Source organism: Vicugna pacos, unplaced genomic scaffold (genome assembly GCF_048564905.1).
Source record: "Vicugna pacos unplaced genomic scaffold, VicPac4 scaffold_18, whole genome shotgun sequence".
NCBI classification, from domain to species: Eukaryota; Metazoa; Chordata; class Mammalia; order Artiodactyla; family Camelidae; genus Vicugna; species Vicugna pacos.
Genome location: NW_027328739.1, coordinates 2,061,365 through 2,088,413, shown reverse-complemented (window position 1 = coordinate 2,088,413; position 27,049 = coordinate 2,061,365). Strand labels below are relative to the sequence as shown.

Here is a 27,049-nt window from a genome sequence, read left to right as displayed (position 1 = left end):
TTGGCTCAAGGCTGGGCACCAGCCCAATCAGGCTCCACGGAGGTCAGGCCTAGTTGCTGGAATCCTGGGAGCAGAGAAGTTCTATTTCAGTTGGGAGTTGAGGGGTGGTGATGTCAGCCTGTGGCAGTTGGTGACTATCTTGCTTTATAAAGGCAGAGCCATGTGAAGATGACACCAGTGGCAGAGCCCAGAGGTGGGGAAGGATGACTTTTGTTGATGTCACTGAGCACCAGGTACAGACCTGCCTGAAGCTATCTGCCTGTGGACGTCTCAGTTAGGTAAGTCATTCTCTCCTGCCCTGTTTGCTTCTTAAAGCCACTTTGGTTTTCTGTCACTGGTTTTAAGAAAAAGTTTGACTATTCCTTCAAGCTGGCTAAATGGAGACCCTGGAACTGCAACAGTGAGGTGACAGGCAACAATGTGGCAAATAGACTCCAGAGGCCTCTGTTCAAACAGGGGATTGTAAATGACAAGGGAGAGTACACATGGCCTCAGTGAACAGATTTGCTACTGGTAGCTCCCAGTTCCTGGATATTAGAGTGCATGCACTCAGCCAAGTCTCAGCTCTGCTGTCACACCTGCTAACCCACAACTCTCCTCTCCCACCTGCCAGGCCTAGGGGGGGCTGGACACCCCCGGGCACCTGAAACAGCCCAGGGCTTTGTGTAGTAATTTACACAGGCTGCCCCCAGTTCTGAGGGTGAGGGTGACTGGGTTCCAGTTTACAGAGAAAACAGACTAGACGTTCTCACTGGTGAGATGTGGGGGTGGGACCCCAATCTACCATCTGACCTATGACTTCGGAGTGGTCAGCCTCCCCACCCTCAGCCAGGATGCTTGCTAAGCCTCGGGGCTCAGGAGTCCTGTTCCCTCCATCACCCCTCCTGGAGGTGAGAGTGGGGGGCTCTTCTCTATACAACATTCACCCCTGCAGGGGCACACGTGTGACCTCACAGTCTGTCATCCCTTCCTTATGACCTGGACCTCCTTGATGTGTGAGCACTGCAGATCATGGGTGCACACGTGGGCAGGTGCACCATGACTGAGAGGACAGCACTCCAATTTAAGCCCCCTCCATGCTCAGATGATTACATCCTGGAATTGAGGGGTTCCCAGGGGTCAGGTGGCCAATTCTGGCCTTAGGGGCAAATTCTTATCACCCAGGGGGATAATTTTTAAATTAAATTACACATTTACAATTCAATAGTCAAGCCTCTTTCTAGGCAGCCTTGTAGCCTCTCAGCTTTTACCCCTCGCTGTGACCATGTTCTAAGCTTCAAATTGAGTGCCATTATGGACATGAACATGTCCCTGTCATGTGTCACCTTCACAGTAAGCGGCCACCCCAAACTCCTCTCCCTTCCCCTTGTCGATATCTCCACACAGGGAGTAGGGTCCTTTTGATGCAGTTGTGCAAATGTGCGAGCTAAGGGTTTAGAATGTCCAGGCTAGGAGGGGTCTTCTCCACATGGCAGGGCAGGTGGGCTGGCAGGGGGTGATGGTTCACTTGTAAAACCTCAGCTGGTTTCAGGCAGTGACCACAGACTGGCAGCCAAGGGCTCAGCTGGTGCAGAGTAAGCGGATTAAATGTGTTCACCCAGACGCCTTGGGAGTGGCAGCCCTGGAGTACGACTACAAGTGAGGAAGGTGGAGGATCCCCAGTGCCTGGACCTCCAACTTCTAAAAATCAGGACTGAGATGTGGCTTTGAAATCAGAACACTGGAATTCAAAGCTTCCCCCACCACTTTGTCAATAATTCAGAGCAAATCAGCCTCAGTTTTCTCACGTGTAAAATGAGAACTTTGAAGCCTCTCCCTCTGAGGGTGTGGAGGGAAGTAAATGCGGTGACAGCAGAGCACAGGAGCTGTCTGGGCTGAGCCTGCATACAGGCAGGCCTTTGTTGCTGCCATGACCACTGTCTTCCAGGGCAGGGTCTGCACTCGTTCCCTGTGAAGGTCCAGACAGTAAACATTCTAGGCTTTGAGGGACCTACAGTCTCTGTCACAACTACCACCCTCTGCTGTTGGAGGGCAAAGGCAGCTCCTGCAGTAGGTAGTCCAGGCTCGCACCCCCGCTTCCTGACATAAGTATTCCTGAGATACAATTTTCACATAACTTTGTTGGCTTTAGGTGTGCAGCATAATGACTTGTTACATGTGCATATTGTGAAATGATCAGTTCATTAACTTTACTTGACGTCTGTCATCACCCATAGTGACACACTATTTTCCTTGTGATGAGAAATTTTAAGAGGTACTCTCTTAACTAACAAATGCACAACGCAGTGCTGTTAACTACAGTCACCTTGCAGTACATTATGTCCCCAGGACTTGTTTATCTTCTAACTGGAAGTTTGTACATTTTGATTATCTTCCCGAATTTCAATCACCCCCTGACTCACCTCTGGCAACCACCAACCTGATCTCTGTTTCTATGTGTTTCGGTTTATTTTGTAGATTCCACATATAAATGAGATCATAGGTATTTGTCTTTCTGTCTTATTTATTTCACTTAGCATAATACCCTGAAGGTCCACCCAAGTTGTCACAAATGGCAGTATTTCACTTTTTTAATGTCTGAATAAGATTCCATTTTATATACATATATATGCATCACGTTTTCTGTACCCATTCATCTGCTGATGGACACTTAGGTTGTTTACATATCTTGGTTATTGTAAATAATGATACAGTGAACATGAGGGTGCAGTTGTCTCATTGACATAGTGATTTCATTTCCTTTGGATATATTTCCTGCAGTGGACTTGCTGGATCATATGGAAGTTCTAATTTTAAATTTTGGGGGAGCCTTCTTACTCTTTTCCCGAGTGATAGCACCAATTTACATTCCCACCAACATTGCACAAGTTTCCCTTTACTTCACACCACCACCATCACTTGTTATCTCTTGTATTTTGATGACACCCACCCTGACAGGTGAGAGGGGGTATCTCACTGGGGTTTTGATTTGCATTTCCCTGATGGTGAGTGATGTTGAGCACCTTTTCATGTACCTGATAGACATCTGTGTGCCTTCTTTGGAAAAATGTCTATTCAGTTCCTCTGCCCACTTTTTAAATCAGATTGCTTGTTTTTTGCTGTTGAATTGTAAGAGTTTTTTATATGTTTTGGGTGTTAACCCCTTATCAGATATATAGTCTGAAAGTACTTTCTCCCCTTCTGTCTGTTATCCTACCCTCTGCTTTCTGGATGACAGGGGTCCAGGCACTTGGGAATCTCTGCTTCTCACGTGTTTCCAATGGTGGGTGGGTGAGGGCTGTGTTCTGATAAAAGTGTGCACAACCGTGGGTCACTACCCCTTAGTTTAGAAGGTGGGCTCTGAAGAGTGCAGTGTGGGCAGGGATGTTTCCCTGAAGTCATCATTTGGATTGTCATGTGCTCTGGAACTCACATCATCTAGCCCGGGTGTGATGGGGCAATTTGCAAAGGGAGGACCTTGTAGCTAAGACACTGACCAGGTGATCTTGTGTCTTGTTGGAAGGACCTGGAAACAAAGTTGTGTGGAACAGGGACTCCTCCAGGTCACAAGGCTCAGTTCAGACTTCTGGGATGCAGAGACCTGCTCAGAGCCACTGTCACTGAGGAGGGAAGGGCCTCAGGCAGGAGGGAGGAGTTGCTGGATTTCACTTGCCCTGTTTGTCAAGTTTCAGCTCTGGTGATGTGTGGAACATGGGCTTAGCTTTGGGAATGTAAGAGGAGAGGTTCCTGGGGAAGGGCTGGCTTTTTCCTCTGATTGAGGTCCTACCGTGTGCCAATCACAGCAGTCCTCTGAGTCAGGGCTGGAAAGCCAGGCACAGAGAGGTCAGGGAGTTTCCAAGTCACACAACATTAGGGGCATCATTAGGGTCTGATGCAGACCTGACGCCCAGCCCACATTCTCTCTCCTTTCTCAGGACCATCATGATCCCACATGTCAGAATCACCCAGAGAGGCCCAGGTATGGGCACTGGGACCTTTCCTGCCTAACATGCCAGGAGCCTTAAGAGGGACGACAAGACACTTCCTGAGTCCATGATGCCCAGAGGCTGCTCTTAGCAAGAGGCTCAGCACACACTCCTGGATGAATCCTAGCTCTGTCCTGAGTCACTCTGTCCTCCCTGCCTCAGTTCTTCTGCCCACATGGGGCTGCAAACAGCAGCCACTTCACAAGGGTCTATGGAACCTCCAGGATCCTGGAAGCAGCGCCCTCACACAGGGAGCACGGTCTCCTTAACTTTTCCTCACCTCTTTGCTGGATGTAGAGTCCCAGAGGGGCACTGGCTTGTCCCAATTCTCACCCCAGATCAGGGTCCAGCAGGGGGTGGTGTCCAGGCTGGACTCTGTCCTCTGCCCCTTTTGGGGACCCTCATTCATTGCACCTTGGCTGCCTGGGCACTGTCTTCCAGGGGCCACTCTGTGCCTCCCACACCTACCTAGCATCCACCCACCCTGGGTTACTCCAGCGCCCTCTGGCCCTTGGCCACACACCTACTCCGTGTTGAGTGGAAATGAGGTGACCGACATGCTGGGCCTCCTGGACAGTCTGGAGGAGCCCGATATCCCCAACCTGCCCACCACACCAGGTGCCCAAGATGGGGAGAGGGTGTGCCTCCATTCATACTCTGATTTGCTCAGATTCTCAGCACCTACTTTGCTGGGTGGATATGGGGGCAGAGGTATGATGTAAAAGCAGGAGACATGGACAGCAGACCATGAGAAGGGGGCTAGCCCAGGCTGGTCTCATAACCCCCTTAGATTTGACTTTATCATCTTTAAAGTGGGACAGACTCTTGTGAGGTGAGCAGGATCCTGACCCATAGCCAGGCACTGTCCTACACACCTTAGAGAAGCTTACTGACTCCTCATGAAAATCTGTGGGGCAGGGACAGGCATTATCACCCATTTCTGCAGAAGTAACTGAGGCGCAGAGAGAACAGCTGAGGTGACCACCCCAGATTACAGAGCCCAGGTCATCTGGTTCCAGTGTCCAGGCTCATGGTAAGTGCCCATTCTGGGTTTTCCTCCTCCCTTCATCCTCCACTGGGACCCATGGCCGCAGCCTCATCTCAGTGTGATTGTTCATGGGGAGCAGGGTGGTTGCACTGAGGGCCCGTTTCTCTGAGGACTGCTTTCCCAGAAGGCTCAAGGGGTTGACTGTATTCACTACTGGACACCCAGGCCTGGGCCCAGGCCAGCCACACTGCAAAGCCTGAATCAGTGATTGTTGAGTGAATACCTGAACCTCTGCGTGTATCTGCATGTTGCCCCCATTTCCTCATCTCCACAGCTGGCTACCCGGCCAAAACGTTGTGTAATCAGGCCTGGGCCAGGGACAGTCAAGGGGACCAGAGCTGCTCAGCTGGGAACAGGAAGCCTCAGGGGCCCTGTGGCTGTCCCAAGCACCTCCTGGGGCAATTCACAGGGAAGCCCAGACAGCTTCCAGGAACAGCAATCAGGTCCCAATCCCAGGGGTATAGGGTAGGTCTTGAGGGGTGTTCCTGAGACTGACTTTGTGTATGAAGGGGGCCTGGGGGTCAGGCTGCTTTCAACGTCCATTCCAGGCCCACACCCCTGCTGGCAGCATGGAGCTAGTCATAAAGGACACAGGTCGTGGGGCCAAGGCTATAGCAGGGCTCTGCTCCCTCTCTGTGGCTCAGTGTCCTCATCTGTAACAGAGAACTAGTAACAGGGCCATGGGAGGGCTCACTGAGACCCTCCTCTGTGGCTTTGGTTGGACACTGCCCTCTCTCTGCTCAGTGCCCTTCTCTGTAATAGAGAACTAGTAACATTTTTCTTAGCCCGTTTTGGCCCCATTTTTCTGAGTCTCTTTCTACATTGGGCCCAGGGCTTTCACAGAGATCACAGACTTGGGATGTAATCAGAGTGTGGTCACAGCCCTAGTGGTCTCAATTGAGGCCAGAGGAGCTTCAGGGGGGGTGGGAATCCAGAACTGCTTCATGGAGGAGGTAAGATCTGAGCTGTGTCCCCAAGGATGAGCTGTCATCTAGCTGAGGCCTGGCATTGAGCAGGACCCATGTACATGGTTAATGAGGGTGTGAATGAATGGATGGGCACCCCTCTAACAGAGAGTGAGGGGGGGAGTCCCCTAGGCCAAAGCAGGAAACACAGGGCACCCTTGGGGAGCAGAGGGCGGGGCTGCAGTGTGATGCCTGCCTCACCCTTTATGGGTGTCTTGCCACCACTTTAGCGTGTGTTCTGGTGGATTTAGAGCCCTTTCCTCTCCTCTGCTAAAGTATCCTGCTCTTCATTCCCAGCAACATCCGCCTGTGTCACCTCAGTGTCCCCAAGTGGACCTGGACCTGTCTTGTGGGAGATTGTGAAGAGGGATTTGGTGTGCATCCCAAGAATGAAGTGGGAGGGAGAGGATAATAGGGACCTCCATAGGGGATCATGGGCTGGGAGACATCGGAGGGGTGGGGAAGGCAGAGCCTCAGAGCTGTAGGATCCTGCTAGTGGTGGCTCCTTCACGAGGGGCTTCACAGGAAGGAAGCAAACATGGGGTAAAGGCAGAGCTCAGTTTGGGGCTTGCTGACATGGAACAGCTCATCACAGAGATGTCCAGAGGAGCTGGATGTAGGGAACGAAGATGCCACTGATGTCAGGGTCAAAGCCTGAGACCCAGATGTGGTGGGGCGGTGGTGCAGGGGAAGGGGCTTGAGGATATCAAGATGTTCATTCATTGGGGTCCTCAGGGTGGGGACCTTCATGTTCATTTCATAGCCACCTGGTGCCTGACAGAGTTAGGCTTAGGGAGGTCAGAGTAGACACGTGCCGATAACCTAGATTCTCCTCTTTCCACATAAAGTCCCTGGTGTGAAGCCAGCAGGCACTCTTCAGAGTCATACACCCTCACCCATGGGCTCTCTGTGTGCCTAGAGCCCAGTGGCCCCTTACCTCCCACTCCCCACTGCAGGACCCTTTGCACACCTGCATTTCCACAAGCTATAAAACATCTTCTCTTGCTGTGTGTTTACCCTATGAAACCTCATTGCCCCAGGAAGAGAGAACTCACATCCTTCCCTTATTAAATTGGTAAAGCCTTTTGTTCAGAGAAGCCCCTGACAGATCTCACAACCAACAAGGTACCTGTGCATGAATTGATCATGCAGCCCCCTCCTCCTTGTGTGCACAGCACCCCCCCCCAATAACAGACCCCACACACTCAACATTGGCTCTCGTGTAGGCACCTCTTGCCTGTGTGGCCTGATGTTGCCTATAGCAGTGTCCCTATTGAACTTTCCTAAACCCTTCTCAGACGCTGGTAATTCTTTACCAACCCAAGTAATTAGCCTGCCATTGTGCCCACAACACCTGAAACAGAGTTGACTAAATTATGCAGACTGATGATGCAGGTTAATTTGCTATAAAGGTGAAATCAAGGTTTACAAATGAAAGCAACATACATACTCAAGGCAGGACTAAGAACTCACAAGGATAACTAAGACCCTCCACATACATCCCACTTTGCCCTTAGGGCCTTTGGGATGGCTGCTCTTTCAGCCAGGCTCTCTCTCCCCCTGCTTCTTAAACACCTCCAGGAATCTGCTCAAATGTCCTCCCTGACCTTATTTTTCTCCATGGAACATATCACCTCCGGACATTGTATATATTTTACTTAATTTTCTCTGTGTCCCCCACCAGGCTGTCTGCTGCATGTGGATGGAGACCTGACTGCTTCACTACCTGCTGTGCCCGGTATCTGGAACCCACCCAACACAGTAGGACCTCAGAGATTGTGTGACGGGTGTGTGATCACTGTAGGCCACAGACAAAAGCCTTCCCAGCAGTCATGGTAAGAGTCATTCATACTCTACTTACTGAGCCCTACTGTGTGCTGGTTACTGACCTGGGTGGGAGGCATGCAGTGGATTAGACACAGTGAGCACACACAGCATGTTAGGAGGGACCTGTGCTCTGGAGAGCACATAAGGCTGGGGGAAGTCAGGAGTGCAGGAGTGGAGGAGAAGAGGGCCAGGTGGAGACAGTGGTGCCAGAGGAGACAGAGAGGTGGGGCCCAGGTCGTGTAGGGCTTTATGGCTCCTGTGAGGGCTTTTCCTCAGGGCAGCGGAACCATGGCTGGGTACGGAGCAGGGGCCCGTGTCCTGAATGCTATGCAGGAAATGGAGAAGGTGTCTGCTGGGGAGATGTGCTTGGAGGAGGCTGTCCCTGTAGACTGTGCAGGCAGAGAAGGCTCCTCTGAGGAGGTGACATCTGAGCTGAGCCCTTGTATGGACCGTGTTTCCACCTTCTGTAGACTGGATGCTTTCATCTGCCCTGCAGCCCTGTGCAGGACACACCCTGTTCTCAGTCACCTGGACTTGGCCTCCTGCCTCCCTTGTGGGCCCTCCCACCCCAGAAGGAGTCCTTCTAGATCTAACTCACTACCTCCTCCACTGGACTTGGACTCACACTGAGCCACTGTCCACCTGCCCAACTCACCCAGAGTCAAGTCCAGAAACTTGGGGGAGCCCCTCCACCACAGAGCCCATGAACTTACTCAAATGGCCAGTCCTCAGCCTGCTCACATGCCTCACACTCCCCTCCTGCAGAAACCCTGTGACAGATCATGTCCACAGCACCCTGCTCCTCCGATCCTGACCCCAGGCTTTCCCATGGGGTGTGACCCCGCATGGGTTGCAGTCCCCTCCTCCAGTCTGGTGAGTAGAAACTACCTTTTCTTTTTTCTTTTGTTAATATATTTATTTTTTTAATTTTTATTTTATTGAGTTATACTCAGTTTGCATTGTTGTGTCAATTTCCAGCATAGAACATAATTTTGTCAATTGTGTTTACTCTTTCAAGAAACCATCTCTTGGCTTGATTTTTTCAAATGTTCCTTATATCTCTATTTTATTTTTTTCCTCCCTGATCTTTATTATTTCCTTCCTTCTGCTTACTTTTGTTATTTTTGCTCTTCTTTTTCTAAATCTTTTAGGTGGTAAGTTTGATTGTTTATTGCAGTTGTTCCTCGTTTTTGAGGTAGACCTGATTCTCTCGCTATAAACTTCCCTCTAAGCACTGCCTTTTCTGGATCCCATAGATTCTGTATGGTTGTGTTTTCATCATCATTTGTCTGAATGTGTTTTTTATTTCTTCTTTGATTTCATCATCCACCCATTTTTTTTTAAAGTAGTATGTTGTTTAACCTCCATACTGTCATTTATTTCTCCTTTATTTTTCTGTAGTTCATTTCTAGTTTCATGGTATTGTGGTCAGAAAAAGTTGCTTCAAATATTTTCTATCTTCTTCAAATTGTTAATACTTCTTTTGTGACAAAGTATATGATCTATCCTAGAAAATGTGGTATGTGCACTTGAGAAGAATGTATGTTCTATTTTAGGGAAATATAATGTTCTGAAAATATTACCCAAGACAAATTGTTCTATTGTATCATTTAATTTCTATGTTGTCTTATTAATTTTATGTATGGAATATCTGTCCAGTGATGTTAATGGATTGTTAAAGTCTTCTACTGTGATTGTGTTCCGATCAAATTTTCCCTTTTTATCTGTTAGTATTTTCTTGTTATCTGTTATGTATTTAGGTGCTCCTATGTTGTGTTCATATATGTTAATGAGTGAAATATCTTCATCTATGACTCCTGTAATCATTATAAAATATCCTTCTTAATCTTTCTTTATAATCTTTGTTTTAAAGTCTATTTTATTTGAAATCACTGTTGATATTCCTGCTTTCTGGTCATTTCCATTTGTGTGGAATATCTTTTTCAATCCTCTCACTTTCAATCTATGTGTGTCCTTCTCCCTAACGTGGGTCTCTTCTGTACAGCGTATTGTAGATACTTGCTTTATTATCCACTCTGCACTCTATGTCCTTTGATTAAAGCATTTTGTCCACTGACATTTATATTAATTATTGATAGAAATGTGTTTATTACACTTTGAACTTTGTTTTGCAGTTCATTTTGTATTTCCTCTTTGTTCCTTACTTTTTCTTTTTGTGGTTTGATAATTTTCCTTTTTATTATCTTGGTGTCTTTTTAGTTTTGTGACTCTATTGTAAATTTTTGGCTTGTGGTTAACCTACTTTGTACATATATTAACCCATTACTATATCTGTTTGTTTTAAACAGATAGTAATATAAGCTCAAACCCATCCTACCAAGAATAAAAAAGAGAGAGAGACAGAGAGAAAGAGAGAGAGAGAGAAACCTGTATATTTTCTTGCTCGCCTCTCCCACCCTTAATGATTTAGATGCCCTCTTTTATGATTTCATGTTTATTCTGTTGTAATTCATTGTAGCAATCACCTTTCCAATTATGGTTTTCTCCTTTTTGTAGCATCCTGCTTCTTTTCTATTTAGAGTAGGTCTTTCAATATTTCCTTTAGCATAGGTTTAGTGTTGCTAACTTCTTTTAGTTTTTGCTTGTCTGTGAAGTTCTTTATCTCTCCTTCTATTCTAAAGGATACCCTTGCTGGATAAAGTATCCTAGGCTGCATCATTTTTTCATTCAGGACTTTGAATATACCTTGCTTCTCCCTTCTGGCCTTTACTGTTTTTGTAGAGAAATCAGCTGAAAGTCTTATGGGGTTCCCTTGTATCTCATTCTTTGTTTTTCTCTTGCTGCCTTTAGAATCATTTCCCATTCTCAACCCTGGTCATCCTGATTGTAATATGTCTTGGTGTGGGTCTGTTTGGGTCCTCCTTGTTTGGGACGCTCTGTGTTTCCTGTACTTGGATATCTGATTCCTTCTTTAGGTTTGGGAAGTTTTCAGTCATGATTCCTTCAAATATCTTTTCAATCTCCTTTGTTCTTTCTTCTCCTTCTGAGACCCCCATTATGAGTAGGTTGGCATGCTTTATGTTATTCCATAGGTCCCTTATATTGCTTTCATTGGTTTTTATTTGTTGTCTCTCAGCTGTTTTGTTGTCCTGTCTTCTAAGTCACATATACATTCCTCTCAATTATCCAGCCTACATTTTACATCCTTTACCTCAACTCTCATCTCAGCAAATGAGTTTTCCAATTTTCACTGGCTCCTCTTTAGAGTTTCAATTTCGTTATTTGACATATTCTCTGTCTCTATACACAATCTCTTTTAGTTTCTTCAGTACTTTGATCACTCCTTTTTTGAAATCATCTAGTAGACTATCAATGTCTATTTCATTGATTGTTCTTTCAGGGGGTTTATCTTGTTCTTTTAATTGAGACAGGTTGCTCTGCTTTTTTATCTTGCTTATATCTCTCTGGCACTATGGCTTATGGAGTATCAATTATCTACTGTGGTCTTTTAAGAGTTTACTTATTTATATAAAATGGATGCAGAAATAAAACTAAGCACAAAGAAATTAGTTTTAAAAGCAGTATAATCAATAACAGAAGAACATATTGAAACAAGATAACAATTGAGTTGGGATGAATTTTTAAAATATTAAAGGAAGAAAAAATATTTGACAACAGAGTATAATCACAACAGAAGAAAAAAAACAAGGATAAAAATGAAATTAGACCAATTGAAAGATAATAATAAAAGTATTTTAAAAGAAAATTTTAAAAGGGATTAAAAATAGAAATATAAAAATTATTTAAGAAGTAACATTTAAAAAGTAAAAGAAAATGGAACAGAAAAAGAAAAGAGTATGTTCCCGTGGAGATTGTGTGCCCTTAGTAATTTTATCAAGAGGTCCTTCTTAAATATGTGTGGTTACCAAGTCTTACTTCTGTGCCTTTTGTCTGTTATCCCTTTGGTTAATGATGTGGCCATTAACCTGTTAACCAGAGCCTACCCTGGCTATTGAATGGGGACTCCTCTTTGTTTTGTGGTTGTCACAGCTCCTGCCCTTGCCTTGCTTCATGAACTCAGCTCGTTGTTTCCAGAGACCCTCTGGTCACACCCTTGGTCTGTGCTGCTCCCAGTGCCTGTAGGTAGACATGTCACATCTCCTCCCAGTGCTGCATCTTGGTGCTGCACTCCTGCATGGTAGGTGGGCAGGTTGTGCCCCTTCCCAATGCCGTGTCCAGGTGCAGCAGTCCTCCACAATAGTTGGGTTGGTTGCTCCCATATTCAGTGCAACTCCCCACTCCACATCTGTTCCACACTCTGTGGGTGGGCTTGAGGCAAATGGCCACACCAGCCCTAGTCCCTGCTCTTTGCCAGAACTTTGCTCCTTGTTCATTTGTCTTAGAGGTGTGAGTTCGTAGAGGCACCAGGACAGAAACTTCCTATATGTCTGGGGATGTAAACAAGTCTCAGTCTCACCTATGAGGTTGCAGAACTGCCAGGTACATATTCAGGTTTCAACCCCATGTCTGCCTGGGTGGGTATGATGGCTGTGGCTGAGCCTCATCTCTCTTATTCTGAGAAATCACCAGTTATGTTGCCATGAGTCAGCAGAAACAAAGGACGAAACACCCCTTCCCCCAGGCAAGCCAGCAATATTGCTTTGCTTTATTTTTTTTCTTATTTTATGGGAGGCCCAGGCTGTTCTGACCTGTATACAATCCAAGCAGATGTCCACAGCACACTGCAGTCCCCCAGGGTTACCTATGTACAGTCATCCAGAGTCTGCCTGGATCCAGCAGCCTGTCCCTTCCCATCCCTGATTCACTTCTAGGTTTGGGGGTTGTTGTCACACTTTGTGCCCATTTAACTTAATTCTGTCAGTCAAGGGTGGTTCCGTACACATCTGGGCCTCAGAGGTTCCCTGTCCATCCTGCTGACCTCTCCATTGGAAAGAGGGAGACCCAGTCAACCAGCACTATCCCTCCTTTGCTGCTCCCTCTTCAAAGGACCAACCCAAGCCATTTTGCATTTTCTTCCTTCTTTTTTCCTTTTCTCCTACCAGATTGGTGGCACATTTTGTCTTTTGAAGATGGCAATGTTTTATCAAAGTTCAGCAGATGTCCTGAGTGGATGGGTGTGTCTGTGAATGTCAGTCTTGGTGAATTTATTGGAGAGGATAAGATACAAGCATCCTTCTACTCCACTATCTTGGCCTTTCTGCAAGAATATACACTCTTAATAATTTTGTCATAAGGTTATTTTTAACTATGGGTGGTTCCCAAGTCTTCCTTCCACGCCTTTTGCCTGTTATCCCCTTTGTTGGTGGTGTGGCTGGTGTTCTGGTGGCCTGAATCTGCCCTGGCTATTGAGCAGGAGCTCCTTTTTTTCCTGTGGTTGTCACACTCCTGCCCATATCCTGCTGTGAAAACTCCACTTGCTGGTTCCAGAGGCCGTCTAGTCGTGCCCCTGGTCTGTGTCCCAGCATCTGTAAATGGGTGGTCTGCACCCCCCACCAGATGCCTGGTCCCAGGACCACACTTGTGCAAGGTAGTTGGCAGGTAGCTCCCCTGCCGCATTAGGTCCATGCTTTGTAGGTGGACTCAGAGGAAACAGCTGCACTAGCCCTCACCCCTGCTGTGTTCCAGAACACTGCTTCTTGTGCATTTGTCTTAGAAGAGCCAACTCAGAGAGGCATCGGTGTGTAATGGTCCCTTCTTCTTGGGACTGTAAACAAATCTCATTCCCACCTATGAGGTTGTGGAGCCCCTAGGTAGGGATTCGGGTTTTGACCCCTCCTCTACCTGGGAACCATGCACCAGAAAATATAGTGGCTAAGGCTGAGCCTTGACTCTCTTCTCCCAAGAAGTCTCCAATAATGGCACTGTGGGTCTGCGGACACAAAGGCTATGGCTACCCTTCCCCCCAGGGCACACCAGCAGTGTTTTCTGCCTTTTTTTTTTGTATTTTATGGGGGACCCAGGCTGTTCTGTATACTCTCCCAGCCATGGCACACCGAACATTGCAGTCCCCCAAAGTTTCCTCTGTAGAGTCAGCCCAAGTCCTCTGCTCAACTCAGAGAGCCTGTCCCATCCCACCCCTGCTGGTTTGCTTCTAGGGCTGGGGATCGTTGGGACCCTTTGTGCCCCATTAACTTAGTTCTGTCAGTCAAAGTCTATTCTATACAGATCTGAGCCTCTGAGGTTCCATCTCCATCCTGCTGAACTGGCCATTGGAGTTGGAGAGACCCAGTGTATTAATGCTATTCCTCCTTTGCAGCTCCCTCCCCATTGGAATGGTCCAGAACTATTTTCCTTTTTCTCCTTTTCTCCTGTTCTCCCACCAGATTTGTGGAAAATTTTATCTTTTGAAGAAGCCAATATTCTGTCAAAGTTCAGCAGGTGTTCTGGGTGGTGGGTGTGTCTGTTGATGTCACTCTTGGTGAATTTGTGGGAGAGGGTGAGCTCTGAGCATCTTTTTTACTCCACCATCTTTCCTCCTCCTTCACTCTTTTTCTTTTGATTGGAACATTTAGTCCATTGACATTTATAGTAACTATTTTATAGATGTGGGTTTATTGCTATTTTGAAATTTGTTTTCCAGTTGATTTTGGTAATTATTTGTTTCTTTCTTTTAATTATTTTTATTTTTGTGGTTTGATAAATTCCTTTTCTATTAGCTTGGTTTCTTTTTGGGTTTTATGACTCTATTATATACTTCTGATTTGTGGTTATCTTGTCATTCAAGTATGGTAACCCCTTACTTCATCTGTTTGGTTTTAGTTGATAGTCATGTGGGCTCAAGTGCATCCTAAAAAGAAAGAAGACAAAGAGAAAAAAGAAAAAAAAGAGAAAAAAAATATATTCTCTTGCTCTCCTCTTCCACCTTTCATGATTTTGCTATTCTCTCTTTCTTGTTTGCCTTCTTGTTTTCTTTATTGACTTACTGACTTATTTATATCCTCATGTTTTCCCTTGCAACTCACTGTATTTATCGCATTTCCAATTATGGTTTCTTAATTTCTATAGCTTCCTGTTTATTTTTTATTTAGATTAGAACTTTCAAATTGTTTTTTAGCATAGATTTAGTACTGCTGAATTCTTTTAGTTTTTGCTTGTCTATGAAAATCTTTCTCTCTTTCTGTTCTAAAGGATAGTCTTTCTAGATAGAATATCCTAGTTTGCAGCCTTTTTCTTATTCAGGACTTTGAATACATCTTGCCACTCCCTTCTGGCCAGAAGATTTTAGGTAGTGAAATCTGCTGAATGCTTATGGGACTCCCTTGTAACAAACACTTTGTTTTTCTCTCACTGCCTTTAGAATATTTTATTTTACTTTAACCATTTTAACTATAATATGTCTTGGTGTAGGTCTGTTTGGTTTCTCCTTGTTTGGGACCCTGTGTGCCTCCTGTAGTTAGATAATTCTTTCCTTCTTAAGGTTTGGAAAGTTTTCAGTCATGATTTCTTTAACTAACTTTTCAATCCCCCTTTCACTTTCTTCTCCTTCTGGGACTCACCATTATGCATAGGCTGGCACACTTTATATTATCTTGCTTTAATTGGTTTTTATTGACTTTTCTGTCTGCTGTTCTTTTTGGGTTATTTCTTTTATCTTGTCTCCTAAGCCATTTATTCATTCCTCTGCATTATCTAGTCTTCTTTTGATTGCCTGTAGTTGAATTTTCTATTTTCAACTAGCTCTTCTTTATAGTTTAAATTTTCTTTTTAAAGTTTTCTGTCTCTATTGATAGTCTCTTTTATTTCTTTCAGTGAGTTGATCATTTCCTTTTTGAAGTCTAGTAGACTATCAAAGTCTATTTTACTGATTGTTCTTTCAGGGGATTTCTCTTGTTCTTTTAATTGAAAGTGGTTCCTCGGCTTCTTTATTTTACTTATATTTCTCTGGCTCTATGTATTTCTTTTAGACCCGTTTCTGAGCTGTGATATGTAGTAGGCAGGGTTGGAGCAATTCAGTTGTGAAGAAGAATAGGCAGAAGATGTTCACTGGGGAGTTCTCTCTGTGGTGTTGCCTGTCACTTGTTATGCAGACTTACAAAGTACTATTTGTTGATGTTGGCTTTATCCCTGCCTTAGCTATGGGAATGTCAGCCACCTACTCTGGTGCCCCTCAGGTTCTGAGCCCCAGGAAACATCAGTGCAGATCCAGCAGTGTCAGTCCCTTGGACCTGCCTTAGCAAGTGTGCAGTCACACACATGAATTTGTGGTCCACTACAGGTTCAGCTCAAACCCTAATCCCGCACCCACATATGGAACCATACACCACCCTGTTGTAAATACCCTCACTGGCCACCCTTCTTGAGTCAGAACTCCACTCACTGCCTGTAAGTCTCAGAGGTGTGGATCCACAAAGTGACCAGATACAGCAAATCCACCCTCTCTGCCTGGGGCTGTAAACAAATCTCATTCCTGCCTGTGAAGTTGCAATGGCACAGGGTATGGAGTCAACATTCAGCTCTGCCTTTGTGCAGAAGTGTTGCCTATCACCAAGCCCCATTTCTCTTCTCATGAGAACACACCAACAATGGAGCCAAGTGGAGAAAGTGACTTTGGCACAGCTGTGTTTCATTCCTCCCCCATTATACCAACATCGGTGCTTTTTTATGAGAGTTTCAGTCTGTTCTGTTCCACACACACACACACAGCCAGAGCTCACACTGCCCTCTAGTTTCCTGAGGCTGCCTGTCTGCAGTGTGACCCAGCCCTCTGCCTGGGCTCTTCACTGACTCCAGTAGCCAGTTCTGGCTCATCCCTTCTAGCTCATGTCTAGGGCTGGTCATCACAGGGACCCTCTGTGTCAGTTTTCTCCAGTTCTGCCTGCCATGCAGTTGCCACTGTCTCCTCCAAACCTTGGAAGCTCTGCTTCTTTCCTAGCTGATCTCCCAGCTAGAGAGGTTGTGTCCCAGTGTGAGTGTGCCTTTCTTCCTATGCTACTCTTTCCCTGCAGGATCAGTTCTGCACTGAATTTTTCTTTTCTCTTTTTATTCCTTACCATATTTTGTGAGAATCTTCCTGTATTTCAAAATAAAAGACACTCTACCAGAGTTCAGGAGGTTTCTGTGCAATTCAATGTTTTTGTAGATGTAATTCTTTGCGTATTTGTGGGAGAGGTCAAGCTGTGAGTCTGTCTACTCTGCCATTTTGGCTCCTTCAAATTTTAAAATAGGGCTAGGTCTTTCTTAATTACTCTTAACAAGCTGTTGTAGTTTTCAGCGTACATGTCTTGTAATTTTTCCTTGCCTCTATTGGATGCTGATTCAGAACATACACAACCTTCTGGAGAAACCTGTCCCACCCTGCCATTTACTGCCAAATAGCTGGCCTGTGTCTGAGTCACCAAAAAGTTTTGTTCTTTATCTGATTCTTAATTCTTTAGAATTTATCATTTTACTCTCATAAATGCTGATTGTACTTGTAACAAATATTTTAAAATAAAAATAATAAACTTTATTCTATAGATGAAATATGAATGAATCTCAAGTAACATATGCTTTTAATACCTTAGAATTAGTAAAGCAATATAGATACATTATAAACGCTTGAAATGTTGCCTAAAGGAAAAGTGCAGAGATTTGCAAATCCCACTCCCAGAAGTGACCGTCATTAATGGTTTGGTGAACATCTCTCAGTCTCTATCTCTCTCATTCTCTCTGCCTCTGTCTCTCACACACCACAAGATTCATTTACATCTATGATGATTTGACACATATGTGGTCATAGAGATGGCATCTTGGATGTAGATGATGGATTAACAGGCATCCAAACTGAGGGCTTCCTTGACATCAGGTAAAGACCTAGCACTCATTTTTCCAGCTGCACAACAATCATTCCTCCATCTGAACCAGAACTGATGAATCCCGCCCCCTCTCCATGAACATTAGTGTTGCTTCCATTTCCCTAGTAGTTTAAGCAGGACTGTGATGAACATCCTTGAAAAGACATCTTTGAACAATTGTGCAAGAATTTTAGTATGATCAACGGTAAGCATTAGCACTGCTCGAAAAGTGGTGCACTTGTGGAACTGTGATGCATCCTGCATACTGTTCTCCCAGAGAGGAGAGTCTGCTCACTCTTCCCTCCAGGGGATCTACTGTGGCCTCTGTCTCCTCATGTTGTCACTAGAGCTGGTTGTCACCAGGCTAAAGGCCTGCCAGTGTGATGTTGACCAATGCTGTCTCCGAAGTGTGAACATCTTGCATTCTCACTTGAGAGGTCGAGCATCTCTAATATACACTGGCCACCTGCATTGCCTCTTGTTGGAATTGCATGTGTTTGTTCTGTTTCTGTTTAGAACACAGTGTTTCAAGATATTTTTGGACCACAGGGATGTGAAACCTTTCTCTGACTTTAGGTTATGAAAAATGATATTTCCATGTTGTGGTTTGTCTTTCATGGATTTTGATTATTATTTTTTTTTATTTTGTTAGGTTATGTTTTGCCACAGGAAGAGCTAAGCATCTCCCTCCTGGCTCTGGTTTCACACATAGAATAGCAGTGCCTATCTCGAGATTATGCACATAGTTTCTAAAAATATTCATTTTGTATATCTCATATTTAATCCACCTGGATTTCCCTTTGAAATAACCAAAATGCTACTTCAAGTAAAAAAAAAACACCAATCCCTTGTTAAAATATGAGAGCAGACACAAACAGCCATCTTTTGTATGATTTCATTGATAGGGAACATCCAGTGTAGGGAAAGACACACAGAGAGAAAGAGGATTAGGGCTTGTCAGGGGTTGGGGGAGGGAGAAAAGAGAATGTGTGCTTTGGATACGGGGTTTTATTTTGAGGAAAGAAACAGTCTGAAACTAGACAGTGACGATGGTTACACAGCATTGTGAATGCACTTAATGCTCCTGAATTGCACAATTTAAAATGGAAAAACATCTAAATTTTATTATGGTAAACTTAAAACATAAAAATAGATGGTACTCTAAATGACATGAAAGAAAACAAGGAAATGACAGAAAAAAGAAACAAAAATGATGCCAGGAGAAGGGAAGTAAAGTTCGGGTCTGAGAGTGGGTTGATTCTTAGAATTAGATGACAGTGTTGGTGGTTGCAGAGACATCTCAGCCCGTAGGGGTGGTGATGCCTGAATTGGCTCTGGGTCTCATAGAAGTATGTGTGTAGGTGCAGGGGGAGCTACAAAATCAGGCTCAGGGTCTCCCTGCAGGACTGGTAATGTAACCTGGTTCTAGGTCTCCTGTAGGGCTAGTCTTACAGTCTGCAAAGCTGGTGGGATGTGACACGGTCCTGTGTGTTTTGCAGGTGCAGGCTCGGGTTCCCCAGCAGGGTTGTTAGAATGGGACACAGTCCTGGGTCTCCTGAAGGAGCCAGCTCAGGATCTCATGCAAGACCAGGCTCAGGGTATCCTTGTAATGCTTGTGGAATGAGACCCCATCATTTTTCTCCTGCAGCAGCAGATTCAGGGTGTCCCTGCAAGGTTTTGCAATTTCACCCTGCTCTATAACTCCTGCAGGAGCAGGCTTGGACTGTCCCTGCTGGGTTGTTGGAATATGACCCATCTCTGATTCTCTTTCAGAAGCAGGCTCAGGGTCCCCCTACAGGGCTAGTCGATTTTGTTCCAGTCTTAGGTCCTTTGCAGGTGCAGGACTGGGGTCTCCCTTCAGGGCTGGTGAAATGTGACTCAGCTGTTGGTCTCTTGCAGAAACAGGCAGAATTTCTCCCTGCAAGACTTGTGGAATGAGACCCATTGCTGGGTCTCTTACAGGAGCATGCTCGGGGTCTACATGCAGGGCTAGTGGAATTGGACCTGGCTAATGGTGTCCCTGCAGTGCTGCTGGAATTGTTCCAATTCTTGGGTGTCTTGAAGGTGTAGGCTCTAAGTCTCCCTGCATTGCTAGTGAAATGTGACCCAGTTGTGGTTCTCCTGAAGGGACAGTCTCAGGGTTTCCCTGCAGGGCTGGTGGATGGGACATAGTCCTGGGTCTCCTGGAGGAGCAGGCTCATGTTGCAACATGACCAATCTCAGGTTCTCCTGCAGGAGTAGGCTTGGGGCCTTCCTGAAGGGCTAGTGGAATTGGACATGGCTCATGGTCTCCCTGCAGTGCCATTGGAATTGGTCCAATTCTTGGGTCTTTTGAAGGTGTAGGTTGCAGGCTGATAAATTACCTGTAGGGCTGGTGGAATGTGACATGGCTCTTAGTCTAATGCTAGAGCTGATTCAGGGTCTTTCCACAGGGTTGGTAGAATTGGTCCCAGGCCTGGGTCTCCTGCATGTACAGGCTTTGGTATCCCTGTAGGGCTTGTGGAATGTGACTGGGTTTCTGTTTCCTGCAGGGGCAGGCTCAGAGTCTCCTTGCAGTGTTGCTGGAATGGCACATGGTTCTGAGTTTCCTGCAACAGCAGGCTTATGTCCTTCCTGCATGGCTAGTTGAATATGACTCAGACCTTGGTCACTTGCAGGAGCAGGCTAGTTTTCTCACTGCTGGGATGGTGGAATCAGACCCTGTCCTGAGTCTTCTGCAGAAGCAGCTCCAGGTCTTCCTGCAGGGCTGTTGGAACATGACCCATCACTGGTTCTGCTTCAGGAGTAGGCACAGAGTCTCCTTGCAAGGATAGTGTAATTGGACCCAGCTCAGGGGTCACTACAGGGCTGATGAAATGTGTCCTGGCTCTGTGGTTCCTGCAAGTGTAGATTCTGTGTCTCCCTTCAGGGTTGGTTTAGTGGGACCCATTCCTGGGTCTCCTGTAGTAGTAGGCTCAGAGTCTCCCTGCAGGGCTGGTGGAATGGGCCCCTTCTCTAGGTCACCTGCCAGAACAGATTTGGACTCTGCCTTCAGGCTGGTGGAATTGGGCCTGTTCTTGCATCTCCTGCAGGAGCAGGCCTTGGTTCTTCCTGGAAGAATACTGTAATATGACCCATCTCTGGTTCTCTTGCAGGAGAAGCTCATGGTCTCCCTAGAAGGTTAGCAGAATTTGTCCCATTCCTTGGTCCAAGGCTCAGGGTATCCCTGCAAGGTTGGTGGGATGGGACATAGTCCTGTGTCTCCTGCAGTAGCAGGTTCTGTTCTCTTTGCAGGGCTGGTGGAATGTGACTCCACCCTGTGGTTCTTTTGCAGATGCAGGCTCAGGGACCCCACCAGAACTGATGGCTCTTAGTCTCCTATGGGAGCAGGTGAGGGATTCCCTGGAGAGCTGTTGGAATTGGTCCCAGTCCTGGGTCTCTTACAATTGCAGGCTCAGTGTCTCCCTGGAGGGTTTGTTGAATATGACTTGGCTGTGGGTATGCTGCAGGAGCAAGCTCAGTGTTTCCATGCAGGGTTGGTGGAATGGGATCTAGTTCTGGCTCTCCTGCAGGAGGAGGCTGGGGTTCTCCCTGGAGAGGCTGATGGAATTGGACTGGGATGTCTGTCTCCTGCAGGAGCAAGCCTATGGATTACCTGCAGAGCTGGTAGAATGTCACACAACTCTTGTTCTTCTGCAGGAGCTGGCTCATATTCTCTGTGAATGGCTTGGTCTCCCCCAGGAGCAGGTTTGTAGTCTCACTACAGGGCTGGTGTTATGTGACCCGCACTGTGTTTTCTGCAGATGCAGTCTTAGTGTTTGACTGCATGTTTGGTGGAATGGGACGAAGTTCTGGGTTTCCTGGAGTAGCAGGCTCACGGTCTCCCTTCTGGGGTATTGGAATGTGACCTAGTCATGTGTTTCCTGCCGAAGTGGCCTCAGGATATCCCTGCAGGGCTGTTGGAATTGTACCTCACTGTGTATCACCTGCAGGATCAGGTTTGTGCTCTCCCAGCAAGGCTGGCGTATTTGGACCTATTCCTGGGTCTCCTGCAGAAGCAGGCTTTCAGTCTTCCTGCAGGGCTTCTGGAATATGACATATCTCTAATTTTCCTGCAGGATCAGGCTTGTGGGTCACCCAGCAAGGCTAGTGGAATTGGACCCACTTCAAGGTCTTAGTGCATGATTGATGGAATGGGACCCAGTCCTGGGTCTCCTGCAGGAATTGGCTCAGAGTCTTCCTGCAGGACTGGTGAAATTGGACCAATTCCTGAGTCTCCTGCAGGAGGAGGCCCTGCATCTTCCTGGAGGGATGGTGGAATACGACAGAGATCTGTTTCTCCTGCAGGAACAGGCTCAAGGTCTCCCTACAAGGCTAGTGTAATTGGACACATTCCTGGATCCATTGCAAGTGAAGGCATGATGGTCTTCCTACACAGCTGGTGGAATGTGATTCGGCTCTGAGTCTCCAGCAGGAGTAGGCTTAGGATCTCCTTGAAAGATTGGTGAAATGGGACACAGTGCTGTCTCTCCTGCAGTAGCAGGCTCAGGTTCTCCCTACAGTATTGGTAAAATTGGACCTGGCTCTAATTCTCCTGCAGTAGCAGACTGAGGTTATACCTGCATGGCTGGTTGAGTGTGAAGGAACAGCAAGTCTTAATACATTGGCCCACTCCTGGGAAAAGGATAAACAGGGCTTGGTGCATGGTCTCTTGTATTCTCTGAAAAAGACCCTTGAGATGTGTTGATTCTGATGACCTCTTCCAAGAACTTGAACACTTTTAGAATCTCTGCCCATTCATCTTGTTTAGACTGAAGGAATCTGCCTTTCATCAGTTCTTGGAATAGAGATCAACACAAAAGGAAAGAGGGAAGAAAAAAATACCAATCTATCTGTTGAGAAATCAGCTGAAGACATTAAAAAGTTCTCTTGCAATGCACTTGTTTCTATTTTGGTGCATTTAGAATCATTTCCTTATTATCAATTTTGGCCATTTAAATTAGAATACATATTGTTCTAGGCCTACTGGGGTTCATTATGCTTGGACGCTCTGTGCTTGCTGTGTTGAGATAGCCGGTTCTATCTTTGGTTTAAGAAAATTTCAGTCTGATTTCTTCAAATACCTTTTCAAATCATTTGTCTTTATTCTTTTCCATGTGGGATCCCTATGAGTCATACACTGGTATGTTTTCTCTTATCCCAGGTTTCAGTTGCATTGCTTGCATTGCTTTTCACTAGCTTTTCTATGTCGTGTTCTGACTGAGTGATTGTGATTATCCTGTTTTCTAAGTCATTTATTTGTTCCTGTGCATTATCTAGTCCGATTTGGACTGTCTTTAGCTTAGCTATTCTCACCATTGAGTTTTCTGATTATATTTGGCTCATCTAAAGTGTTTCTCTTTCCATTTATACTAGCCTGCATTTGTATTCATAGACTCAAGATTTCCTTCAGTGTTTTATGTCCTCCCTTTTCAAGTCATGTTCTAGTAAATTTTGGGGGTCTAATACATTGGATGTTCTTTCAGGAGACTCCTGTCTTTTGAAAATTTGGAATAGTTCTTTTAACTTTATTATATATCTCTATCGCTATGGGTTAAGGATTATCAGTTATCTATTATAGAGTTGAACGGCTTTTGTAAGTGAAATCATTTCTGTGCACATTTAGTTTTAATGCTGTGAGGATTGTTTTTGGTATGTAATGATGCCATGCATTCCTTCTGTGTCTGTTGCCTGTTATATCTATGATTGCTACTGCGGTTTTTGTTGTGGTGAATATAACCTATTCTAGTAAAGTTAGCAGAGTGTCATTTTGGTTAAATGTTTATCATAGCTCTGACAGTGCTGGGACTACTAATTTTTGCTGGAATAGAGGTTTCCAAATGGTTTCTGGGCTGCAGGCTGGATATGTGGAGAGGGAATTGTTCCAATACACACTCATGAAAGTGCATTCGTCCTCAATGTTGCCACGGAAAAGTCAAAATTTTATAATGGGTTCCCTCAGGTTCTCTGCAAACAAAGACAAAAGTGGAAACAAATTTAATGATGTCACACATTAGAAACTGCTGAAACAATCCTGCAGTGCCACAATTGGGTCCTAAGTGTAGTACTGGGTCAGCACCACAACTATAGTTGCATTAGCATGTGGTAGGCAAGGTTGATGGAAAAGCTTCAAATTCTCCTATTTTTCCTCAGATCTCTGCTCCAAGAACTCTTGTCAATAAGGCATGGGAACTCAAAGGCAAGCATGGAGCATTTCAAAAACCTCTGCACTGGACAATAAGAAATTTCAATCCTGCCTATGAAAGTTGCAGATCTTTTGGCTATAGAATCTTATTTCAACACTAAATTGCCCTGGATTCTAGAAACCAGATAAAGATGGCTCTGATTGAGACCATTTCTCCTTTATGGAGAAAATGAGCAATTATAATGTGGATGTGAAAATGCTGTGACTAAGGCCCTGGGTTACTAAGCTAATCCACAACACATATGCCAGCAGATTTAATATTAAGAGAGGACCCAGGCAGATCTGTTCTCTAGATAGTACCAACCACAGCCCAAAACAATCTCCAAACCCCTGGGAATAAATTTGTGACATCAGCCACACCCCTAACACACAGATTCCACAGGCACTCCTAGCTCAAAACTGGCAGATGCAGTCTTGGTCTGGGAATCAATTGCAGAGAAATTTTGTGATTATTGCTTTCAGTTATGTCAATCAAACGTCCACTATGCACTCTTTTAACCCTCAGCGCATCGTCTTCCATCTTAAATGACCTGTCCACTTTAGAGTGTGCATCCCAGTAAAACACAGTTTCCCCTTTACTGCTCCTTCACCAAAGGTCAGGTCCTGCACTGATTTCCATTCTCTACTTTGCCTTCTACTCTTTCCAGGTTATGTGAGAATTCTTTCTGACTTTTGAAGTAAGAGATGTTTGGCCATTATTCAGCAGGGATCCTGAGCCAAGGGCCGGGAGAGTGGATGTTTATCTTGCTGTATACATGGGAGAGAGTGAGCGAAGTTTGCACTGGTACTCTGCCAGTTTGGCATGGATAAATTAACACAATTTAGATATAACTCACAGACACTTGATCCTTGTTTAGCTATTTTTCTCTATATCAATTGTGGAAGGATGTGTTCGAAGATTCCAAGTCTGACAATGTGTACATACCTACATTGCAGACTTTCAAATAGTTAACAGAATTGAATTACATACTATGGGAAGTGTATCAAAATAAAGATAGTTTTAGAAATATACTAAATCTAACTACAAGACAGAGTTGCCATATTTAGGTATCAGCTTGAAATACCCAAATAAGAAAAATACACAGAAAATACTAGTTAGCAGCCAAAATTCATGAAGGAGGCAGGTCAACACTTTTCTCTTGGTGCTTCCAACACTAAGAAAAACAATGAAATAATTCTTAGAATCATTAACAACCACAACCATGGGTTTACATTGTTCATGTGGTGCCCTTTCCTAATAATGGCACATACTGGTCAATGTTGGCGATTCAAGGGGCAACATTACTATTTAGGAAAGCACAAAGAAATCCAAACAATGTATTTTTATATAGGCTTGGTTTCAATAGCACTTAGAGACATTAAAGATACGAGAACACTGCAAAAGTTTTGCTAGGCTATTGAGAATCATGTACTCTTCTATGAAAGATGAGAATGTTTAATCATCCAATTATGTTGAGAAACACAATTAAACCTGACAAATATGGCAACAACATATTTGCACCCGGTACATGCCTGAAGGGAAAAATGGTCCACAAAAAATTTGTCACTACATATCTATGCCAACAATTACACTTCATTTCAATAAGAGAATTATAATAGTTACAAATACTGTTTTGAAAAACTGAGGATAAATAAATATTCAAATTCAGGCAAAGAATCCACTCACTTACCACACTCCCTTCACCCCAGAGAAGACATAAACCCAGCATTTGCTGAATCTAGCGGAAGGCCATCGTTTCTTTGTGGGAGCTAAGTATTCAATTCCTATCTATTTCATACGAGAGTATTTGACCTTTATGGGGTTCCCTGTTGTTCACAGAGGATGAAGCTAGAGGAACTCTGATTCTAGGAGGGGCTTGCTCTTCTCTTACTGGCTTCATTGCAGCTCAGGTACTGATCCCTCAAAATGGATGCCTGAGTGGAGGGGAGGGAAGAGCAAGTGCTTGATAGCTAGGCCCAAACCTGGGAAAAGGCTTACCTGGGCTTGGTGCACTTTGATCTGAATGGCTTGGAATTGCCCCTTGGGTCGTGTGGATTATCTGACCTCTTTCAAGAACATGAGCGTTTTTATCATCTCTGCCATCTCTTCTCTTTAGACGTCAGGGATCTTGGACCCGTTCTTGGAGCAGAGAATTGAGGAACTTCCTCCAGTCCACGGTGGCCCTCCGTATGTTTCTGCTAGTATCAGCGAGGTTCAATATGTCTCATGAATGCCTTTCGAGCCTGCTATCCTCTACAGCTGTCTCCAGGCCAGTATTCTGTATTGTAGCAGAACATCTCTCATCAATGTGTTCGCATCTCTCCTCAATCCGTGCAGCCATGTTTTCGGCCAGCTTCTCTTCGTGTCTCCCATAAAGTCGACTTCAACAGGACTGGGCAAGTCTGAAAGGACCTCGGAGCCTCTCCAGTAAGCTGAAGACAGGCAGATCTTCCACTGTCTGCCCTTTCAGGTTCTGGAAACTGACCCGTGAACTCAGGTCTTTGGGCAGCAGCAGTATCTCGAACTGACACAGCTTCCCGGACCAAAGACCTAAGCCAAGCTCCACAGAGGGTGGCAGCCCCTCCATCGCACTGATCCACCCACAGAACTCTGCCCGGTTACCTAGGATCCACCAGCCACAACAAGCCTCGCGGTACACACCAACATTCCACCTGGAATCCAACCGCTAACTGCCATCCCCAATGGCTGCTGCATCTTGTCAGTGCTGGGGGAGGGGCTGCATCCGACGAGAGGTTCCTAAGGTAAATGTGATTCTACCCACTAGCGTCCCATGGGCCTTTGTTCTTCCCTCTTTCCTTTTGTTCAGATCTGTATGCACTGTAGCAACGGAGGGAAGTGTGTCCATTTTCAGTTGAATGTTTCACACGTCTTTAAACTTTCTAACAGTTCACAGTACACAGAGACCCACTAAGGGAAACTATTGTTCCTGTAATATGGGCACACCCGCAATACATAGCCGTCGGTTGATTTCTGCTGAAACACCCGCATTCACGGGACATCTATCCATTTGTTTCAAGGGGGCTGAAATTCCTAGGAATGATACAATCCCCAATGTGCACTTTACTGCCTGTCTCTTTTGATCTTAGTACACTTTTGTGGAGCTACTTTTCCTTGTTATAGGCTTGTGCCATTTCTTCTCGACGTAGTGTAGAATATGGCATTCATTCATCCTGTTGGAAGACTTGCAAGTCTATATCACGGACTAGGAATCCATTGGATTCCAAATCGGCATTTGGGTTAGGTCACGATATGCTCATATGAATCA

The 27,049-nt window shown here is 45.2% G+C and overlaps 1 long non-coding RNA gene across 1 annotated transcript in view; it reads left to right on the top strand.

Annotated features, from left to right (window-relative positions):
- Positions 1-26,258, top strand: part of LOC140692838 (uncharacterized) — a 49,281-nt gene extending 23,023 nt beyond the window's left edge. The window contains exons 10-15 of the long non-coding RNA XR_012068442.1: positions 153-278; positions 3,915-3,958; positions 4,912-4,998; positions 7,663-7,813; positions 8,571-8,678; positions 26,101-26,258. This is a non-coding gene — a long non-coding RNA (uncharacterized lncRNA). The remainder of the gene's footprint in view (positions 1-152; positions 279-3,914; positions 3,959-4,911; positions 4,999-7,662; positions 7,814-8,570; positions 8,679-26,100) is intronic.
- Positions 26,259-27,049: the final 791 nt, after the last annotated feature.